This window comes from Antennarius striatus, chromosome 22 (assembly GCF_040054535.1).
Source record: "Antennarius striatus isolate MH-2024 chromosome 22, ASM4005453v1, whole genome shotgun sequence".
Lineage (NCBI taxonomy): Eukaryota > Metazoa > Chordata > Actinopteri > Lophiiformes > Antennariidae > Antennarius > Antennarius striatus.
In genome coordinates this window covers 16,221,611-16,231,190 of record NC_090797.1, presented here as the reverse complement: position 1 = coordinate 16,231,190, position 9,580 = coordinate 16,221,611, and the positions used below count along the sequence as shown (strand labels likewise).

At 46.9% G+C, this 9,580-nt stretch overlaps 1 pseudogene; it reads right to left on the bottom strand.

Annotated features, from left to right (window-relative positions):
• Nucleotides 1-590: 590 nt before the first annotated feature.
• LOC137589727 (probable E3 ubiquitin-protein ligase makorin-1) lies at nt 591-5,803 on the bottom strand (annotated as a pseudogene).
• Between the last annotated feature and the right edge of the window lie 3,777 nt (nt 5,804-9,580).

Below are 9,580 nucleotides of genomic sequence, written 5' to 3'. Positions count from 1 at the left end.
CACTGGAGGGAGGCTAAGGCTAGCTGTTCATGCTAGCAACAAGAAGTATCTCAACAGATGTCTGTGACATAAGGACATCCGTCTCTCATCCATCCATCCGTTCACCCACTTTGACAGACAGCTTGTGATCCAACAGGCTCTTAACCATTAATGAAACACACACACACACACACACACACACACACACACGACACTTGGATGAAGGTGATGAAGGGAGGACACATCAGTACAAAATAATGGCTATGAGCAGCTTTAATAAAGAAAACTGAAGATCCAGCCTTCAGGAGTAAAACCTTACAGTTTGACAGTAAATGTCAGAGTGATCGTCAGGCTAACAGGAAGTGCTAACAGCTGTCAGTGATAAACAAGTCACACCAAAACCCACAAAGAAACTTGTGGGTTTTGTTTATTAGCAATATTTGAAAAAAGTTAATTTGTTAAATATTATATTGACTTATTTTTTTATTTTAGAATTATACCTCCTCCATGAAACGCACCAGAAAGACTAACAATAGATGTCAAGGTAATGTTTAGCATGAGCACAATGGCTTGTGGGACTTTTTTTCTTCATTTATATTTCATAAGTTCATTTATTGATGGCCTGCCAGGACCTCGTCTTCGTCCAGCAGCCTCAGAAGCATCTCCCTCAGCTCGAACGGCACCATCTCCTCCTCATCGTTGTTGAAGGAGTCTGTGCTCTCCTGCTCCTCAAAGATGTTCCACAGCGGAGTCCTGGAGTTCTGCTGGACACACACACACACACACACACACACACACACACACACACACACACACACACACACACACACACATCAGCCTTCATCCAGAGATTCAGGTTTACAAAAATCAGACTCGCACATGGCCCTCCTCCACGTCTCCAAATGATGGTTTTCACTGATCAGTGCTTCCACTCAGCCAGCAGAGGGCGCTGCTGTGGAGATGCTGCTGTTCTTGGCAGACCTTCAACAGAACCAGTGAACTGGTGGCCCCTTACCCTGTTCCTGTCATTGGATCCAGGCTGTCGGCGCGGGGGCTGGGCCTCCAACAGTCGTCCACCAGGAAAGGCGTGTTTATAGAAGCAGATGGCGCCAAAGGGACATGTGCCACGCCCCTCATCAAAGTACCGACACGGCTTGTTCCTGAAGGAGACCGAGAAGACTGTCAGGGATTCAGACACATCAGACAACACCGCCCACTCCACAGCCCAGATGTTCTCCTGCAGATCTACTAGTATAGCCCCACCCACTAGTGTAGCCCCACCCCTCACCCGTTTCTAGCCCGGCCCACTTACCGCATGCCGTCCTTGTATTTCTGGATGAGCTTCTGCTTGTCGTCCTCATCTTCCACCCAGAACTCACTCGGGATGACAAAGTTGGATGTTATTCCACACTTGGGGCAGCAACTGGAAATAAGTAGAAAAATGGTTTTACCATCTGAAACAGGGAACGTTCAGGAAGAAGCTCCTCTGAAGGAGATTAAAAACAGTCTCAGGAGATGTTTGGTGAGAAAAGGTGAATTAAAAAATGTTTCTGGTTGGTTTACAGACGATTAATCAATGTGATGGAACACTTATCGCTACAACCTCATTCAAAGTACCTCTGAAATATATTTAGATAACATTTTTGATGCTTTCAGGAAGAAGATGAATAAATATTTGTTATCCAAAGCTGTTAAAGTCGATCCACTGGACGTTAAGAAAGTTCTTGAAGACGTTTCATCTCTCATCCAAGAGACTTATTCAGTTCTGAAGGTGGCTGGTGTTGTCCAGCTTATTTACCCTGTGGGGTGTGGTCAGGGCTATGCACATTCAGACGACTGTCGTTGAAACCCGTCTGGCCCCTCAACAATTGTTGGGTGTGTCAAAGGGGGGTCGTTGAAATACAAGTTTCACCTTTGTATACTAATGACCCTCATTAGTATACAAAGGTGAAACACAAATTTCAACGACCCCCCCCCACTACCCATCACACACTGAGGACTCACTTGGTGATATCGCACATGGCCCTCCTCCACGTCCTGATGCACTTCAGGCAGTAGCAGTGGCTGCAGTTGACCAGGATGCCGAAGCGCCGCTCACTGGGGTTGGCCTTCTCCAACACCACTTCAATGCACATACGACACATCATGTACTCGCTGCGCTGGATGGCGAACGAGAGCTCCATGTCCTTCTCGTGGGCCTCCATGCACGCCTGTGGACAGGTGCAGGAAGTGTGTGTATGTTACCACCATGTCAAAGGAGTGTGTGTGACAGCTCGTGTAGTGTGTGAGCAGGTCGTTACCTTGGTGTGCTCTGAGCGCTGACTGATGTCGGTGGGGTGGAGCACCTGGAGCTCACACATGTTACAAACGTCGCCATGGAGATAGGCACAGTTGATTCCATAGCGGCACTTTCCAATAGCGGCATAGAAGCAAAGCTGCTTCCTCAGCTCCTTGTTCTCAGGATCAGCTGCAGACGACCCACAACATCAAAACATCAAAATACTGTTACCATGGTGACCACACGCCTACAACCTGATCGGACTACAGTTTCCTTCAACTGTTTGTAATCTCAGATGACACAAGTTCACTGCTGTCCACTTGCTTGTCAATGGGCGGACAAAACGACAGTTTTATCAAATACCAAAATGAACAACAGCCCAACCCCCACCTTAGAAAATATCCGCAGCCCTAAGTCTCCTCACAAGGGGACGTAGGTGGGATCTAGTGCTTCTCCCCAACACACCACGCGGATCACTCACCCCGTCCACAGTACGGCTGTCCTGAAACAAAATCGGCCGCGTTGAACCAGTCTTGAACCCATGAGCCGGGTGTTGACCCACTGGGATCCAGTTCTGATGGGTCGAGCAGGGAAGTGGGGGGAGGTATCAGTGTCTGGGGGGTCGGCCGCTCCTCGCTTTTGGGTAGTTTGTAGTGTTCAAACCTGAGGACACACAAGTTACCATGTTAAAACAGAAAGGTAGGGTGATAGAAACCCATTAGTCCCCCACACATATCAACAGAAAGTTGGGTGACAGAAACCCACCGTAACCCCCCCACCCCTCACATATAAACAAAAGGTAAGCGGATGGAAACCCATTACCCTCCCTACATACAAACAGAACAGGGAAAAAACATCAACCGTTTTACCAAAAGAGCCTAAAAGAGCTACATAGATCTGAAACTGCTGCTCCACACCACTGGTGTCAGGGTCAGTATGAACACAAAGCATTTTGAGATTTTTAATTAATGGTGAGAACATTTTAGAAACCTTTCCCCACTTCACCCTAAATTCTGCGACCAGTGCTCCTCGTCTTGGTTCTCATACCATTTAGTTATAAGAAGTCAGGACCAAACATATCCATGAGCACAGGAGACAGTGCTGGGATGAGAAAGATTACTCTAAAAATCTTCCAGCAATAACACAACAATACAGTCAGTACTAACAGTGTGAAGATGCTACTGCTAACTGCTAACCCATCCGTTCCAAAAGATGACCATGACTCCAAACTAAAGCACTGAGTCAGAGTAAAGTGTGTGGAGTCCTCCAGGTAAAGGCAGGTCAAGAAGAGCAAAGCAGAATGAGGAGAACTTACTTCAGGCTGGTTGAAGACATGTCTGCAGGTCTCAGTCATCCACGTCAGGACTCCTTCAGTTGTGACTCACTGCTACTGAGTCCAGACACTTATAGTCCTGCTGGGGTAGGAACTCACCCCCACAAACCCCCAACACAATGAGGGTCGTTAGGAGTCCTTCCCACTCAGGTGGGCCGTTGTCCCGCCCACCTTCATTCGAGCTGCCCCCCACATTTGAACGTGAAAGGTGGTCTCAGGTTTCTGCTCCAACAGGAGTAACTGGACTCAGTCATCAGAACTGAAGAGGACTCTCAGACGAGAGGTGAAGCGTCTTCAACCAACCTGGAGGAAGTCCAGCTGACCGTGTTCTAATGTGATGTCACCAGAAACAGTCGTTAGACGTTTCACAAATCAATCACACTGTTTTCTAATTTAATTTTCAGCCTTTTGCATGACGTAGATGAGCCAGGCCAGGTAGGCGTAGGTGAACTCTCCCAGGGTGCAGCTGAAGATGGAGCTTTTCTGGTGGAAGCCGCAGGCGCGCTCCTGCTTGCTGCGTGCGTTCTTCATGAAGAAAATGCTCCAGCCGGAGATGACCACCAAATCCGCGGCGATCCACGAGCACCAGTACAGGTCGGTGAAGATGATGAGGTAGAAGTCGTGGACGCCGCCCTGGAGGATGAGGAGCAGGAAGCAGAGCGCCTTGTAGAGCGTGCCACGCATGAACGTGCGCTCCAGCAGCTCTGGACGAACTTCCCCGACGTCATGATGGAGGCGGCGGTCACCAGGGGCTGGATGCTGCCGCGCTCCTCCTCCGCTCGTCTGTGTGTCGTGCCTCCCACTCAGCCGACCGGATTCTGGTGAAGACACGGGGGGGCGTGGACCTTGACACGCTTTAGGTCAGAGATGCTCGTTCTTCTGGTTGTTGCTGTCGGTTTGTGAGATCAATGTATTTGTGCGGTCACCTCCTGTTTCCTTCCCAGTGCATTGAAAGGTGGAGGCGAACGGACATGTGCAGAAGCTTCGGGGGCTCCCGCTGCTGGTGTGGAGAAGCAGACAGTGGGACGTGAGCTGCTCACCGGTAACACCGGTAACACCATCACTTCATCATGACCAGAGCAAGGAGACGTTTCTCCTGCATGAAGGAACGTTTAGAACAGGGGTCACAAACCTTTTTGAGGCTGAGGGCTACTTCATGGGCACTGAGTAGTATGAAGGTCTACATAGGACCTCCATCCATCCATCATCTATCACTTATCCACTTACCATGTAAACCCCAAGAGTGTGTTTCCAAAATTACATGGACATATCAACTTTTTCACCAGAGGAGCATCCTCTGGTGTTGTCGTGTCAACATCCTGGACAATGTTGACATGACAAATAAAGACAAAGCCCGCGCCCTCCCCTGGGGCCCCAGACCACACCACTGTTATACTTTTTTTTTTTTTTGTCTGCATGTATTCTCATAGCTTAACCCCATAAAAGGGGGTCAACTTTTTATGAGATCAATGCTTGTTTTAGTCTTGAAGCAAAATCTTTTATAGATTTTAATGCGTCCTCTCTGGGAACTAAATTGTCAGTCTTTATTAGAGCTTCCTATTGTGAGCCAGAGAGGGAAGTGCTGCACCTCTGTGAGTTAAGGGGGAAAGCAAAAGGAGACAGGGAGAGAAAACACAAACTAAGTAGTGGATAGACAGGCAGTTGGAGTGAAAACGGTTTAAGCTGTTTCATTATATCTTAGAACTGGTACCTTAATACCAATGTTATAAAACACCAGATTTGTGGACCCTCTCTTGGGTCTGGCCTTTGCGTGGCCCTGGAGAGTGATACCGTAGGGAGCTTGCTCCTGGTAGGGTCACCCATGGCGGACCGGTCTCCAAGGTAGGTTCCAGACAAACAAAGACCCCAGAGTGTCTGCAGGCTGTGAGGTAGCAGCCCCACCAGCCGACCATCCTGCGGAGGGCTAACAACCCACCCAGGAGAAACCCTCTGTTACGAAACTGACCAGAAAAAGAAGCCGGACTGACCGACACGATAACGGACCCCAGCCTGCCCCCGACCAACGAATACGGATCAACCTTCTTCGTAGGATCCGTGTCGCCACATGGAACGTCTGGACACTCCTTCGCCCCGGAGCTGCCACTCTGCTGTCCCGAGAGCTCACCCTGCCAGGGTGATGCTATAACATCACCCTGGCAGGGTGATGTTATAGCATCACCCTGGCAGGGCTCTGTGAAGTACGACACCACCATTATTCTCACTGACGCCAATGCCACTCTCTCCGACAGTGATCGGTCCACAGGCTCACCTGTCGGCACAACTTCTGCTGACAGGCTTACAAACGACAACGGTCACCGCCTTCTCCTTCTCTGCCACCACAACAACGTTCCTGAACCGGTTAGAACAAAAAAATAAAGTTCCTGAACCGGGTAATAACGTTTCTTGTAAATATAAATATATAGGTGCCGTATTTTGGACACAATAAGACGCGCTTAAAATTTCTCAAAAATCAACGCTGCGACTTTTTTAACATTAAGCGTCTTATGTGTACACTGAGTTCCAAAATCTGTAAAAATGTTTTTGTGTGATTTTAGTCAGCGATCCACCAGCTCGGCCATTGTCCACCGACATAGGACGTATTACGTCACTACGTACGCCGGCAGCGGTGGGCCAATTAGAGAAGTTGACGCGAGGCTACGTCCGGCACACCTCCGGTAGGTACCGGTATAGGGGGGATACCGGTACTGTACCACAGGTACAGTACCGGTGTATACACATCCTATATATATACACATCCTTTGTCCTCTCAGGAATCATCCTGAGGTGTCATGGACACTGGAAACGGCCTTTCAGCAGAACTATGGTCATCTCCACCCGGGCTCTCGTCCTGCAGTGAACCCATGTGAAGTTCTATTGGGGACCTGGGTTAGTAAGGGGTCAGCAGCCTCGGTTGGGCATGGGTAACCCCTGTCCCCCAGAAAACAACCATCAGACTCTCCTGTGATGGAAAGTAGATTCATTAGAGTGGATTAAACGATGGAGACAAGTGAATTATTGTGCTGATCTTTAGTTACTGCATTAGTCTGTTGCTCAGGTGAGACTCATCATACACCTGTGAGTCAGGAACGATCAGGACCGCTCCGTCTCCACATCAGTATGCTATGCTTGCTCTGGAGGGTTCTGTTGGGTGTCTGTCTGTTAAAGCTCTTTGAAATGTCTGCTGAAGTCATTAGGAGCTATTTAAATAAAGGTGGAAAATGTAGTTTGCTGCATCACATGTGATCTGGACAGATGTTAGTTTATCTATGATGCAGTCTTTAAGGTGTAGAAACAGTAGTCAATGTACTTGTACCTGCATATATTTGCTGTGAATGGACATCCTCTTCACATCATCACCTTCGTTATGTGAGGGAGCCTTGATGGGAATGTGGGTACCATCTATGGCAGCGGATTACATTGGGACATCCCAAAGAAATTAATGTCTGGGACTGCAGCACAATATCATTAAGAGAACAGACTTTCAAATTAATCAGATTTCTACATCATTCACCTGCAATCCTGTGGAACTCCTCCTAGATGATCCTGACGGGTTTCTCTCCAGGGAAATACAAACACTGGGGTCAAAGTTTAAAGGGGAGGCGCACTGAGCATCTCCCACATTATATAGGAAAACTACCGCTTGCAAATAAAAAATGAAAAACTGAACGGTGCGCTACACGCAGCGCTGCTGCAGATGTGAAGATGGATGTGTGTGTGTGTCCGTGTGTGTGTGTGTGTGTGTGTGTGTGTGTGTGTGTGTGTGTGTGTGTGTGTCGATCAGTATGGCGGAGTCAAAAGAAACCCTGGGTTTGTGGAATAAAACCTGCTCCCGACCAGGTTATGTTCAGAGAGTCTGTTACTGCGGTAACGAACCCAGAGGTTCACTTTATCTCGCTACGTGAAACAGGCCAGGGTTACTGCTCTAACTGTGGGTTCAGTTACCCTCCTTTGTGAAAGAGAGAACCGTGATTTCAGGGTTAACTTACTCTGGGTTACCTCTGCACCTGCTTTGTGACACGGCTCCTCCTCCAGACCAGGCTAGCTTCAGAGTCTGTTACTGTGGTAACAAAACTACAGGTTTACCTCATGACACAGGCTAGGTTTACTCCTCTGACTCTGGGTTAAGTTACCTCCTTTTGTGACACCGCAAGCCCTGGTTTTCCCTGATTTGAGGGTTAACTTACCCAGGTTTTCCACTAAACCGGCTTTGTGAAACGGACCCATTGAGATTAAAAATCTCTTTTTTAAGAGGGACCTGGGCCAAGAAGGCAACAAAAAGTTTCAGACACACAGATCATTTCAGATAAAAAATAAATTACAACATTTTACCGATAAGAGATGTACAGTATAAAATAGACATCAATAAAGACAACAAACAACAAGTGATTTGAGCCATAGGCTATGGGGAGAAACAGTTGCATGTTTCAGCATCTGCCCTACCCTTAACCATTAACCAATTTAACTTGGTCTTTTAATAAAACGCCAGTTGGATGATCAGGAATGTCTCTGAAATCAAACCGCTCCTTCTCCCGATCAAATTCACCTTCCATGACTGCAGCTGTTGCTCCCAGAGCAGAGTTCCCAGAACTTGGAGGTCCCAGACCTCAGACTAGTCACAGTGTTTCTTGGACAGAGGAGGACAACTGTCTCACAACAAGACAGCTACGAGCCTCACAATTCCTCAACACAAACAATTCACTATTTCTCAGCGCGCAATTTCAAACGAGGAATTCTAGTCCTCCAGATTCTTTACCAAATAGTAAAGAACGGACAACCTCCAGGACCAAATAGTCCCACTGGACACTCTAGATGTCTCAATTACTCTTTATTAAGTGCACAACAGTCCTTTGATTTCAAACGAACAACCTCCCAGTCCAGAAATTTTTGAAGGGAGTGGAACCCTTCGGGATTTACAACCTTTTCGTGATAGGACACCGCCTTCACGGGGCACGTCTAAACCCTTTCTGCTGCCTTGCCAGACAGCCAGGGCATTTCAACCTGTTTAGGAGGAACACGCCGGTATCCTCCAGGGCCTCTAACCCAGGACAAATAAAACAGGCCTTTCAGAAAAACATTTCCAGTCACAGTCAAAATTTAGCTTATTCAAAAAACACAAGTTCAAATCAAAAAAAAAATTGACGGACTTTAGGTTCAGTATCAGTTTACAGACGGAAGATCAATTTTAGAGTAAGAATGGTCCTCTTACCTTTTCAATTGATGGCGCCTGAAGTTCAGTCTGTCAAACCAACACCTCAGCCCAAGATCACGTCGGGGTCACCAAATTGTTAGGAGGCGATTCTCTTCTCTGGCCTCCCCGTGTTCCTTTATTTTGGGTAGTGAAAATGTTGGTCACGAAAAGAGACTGGAAACAGATGAAAAGTTCTTTGAAGCTTTATTACAGAATATTCTGGGCACAAAAGGCTTATACATATGCAGTGCTAGTGTTGCAGGTACCAGGATGTGGCACCCAACAACAGATATATGATACCTGGAAAACAGGTTGAAATGTTATAAATGAAGGAGACAGTGGAGTAGTGTAGCGTTTTCACCGAAGCTCCTTCTCGGTTATCTTTTATTCACAATCATTCACATTTCACAATAAATTCCCTCTCTAACCAATACTGTCTGCATTTGTCCTTTAATTTGAATTATTTTACCCAGCATCCATAACACTGTATCTTTCACTGTCTATCTAGACATTCACATTTACATGTTCATAGAACATTCATTATCAGTCCAAAATACATCCAATATATCATACTGGTTCACAATACATTTCAACAATAAACACGTTCTGTAACTCTTTGGCATTCCCCTTTAACATTACTCATTTTCCAAAATCCGTTCTTCTTGTCATTAGTTTACTTTGCATTTTAAAGTGCACTTTTAATATATAAAGATGCTGCAAGCACCAGGACTCAATACAAAACAGTATCAGTAATCACCCCGAACACATAGCATAGCTGCATCATGGTCTTAAACCATTCCCT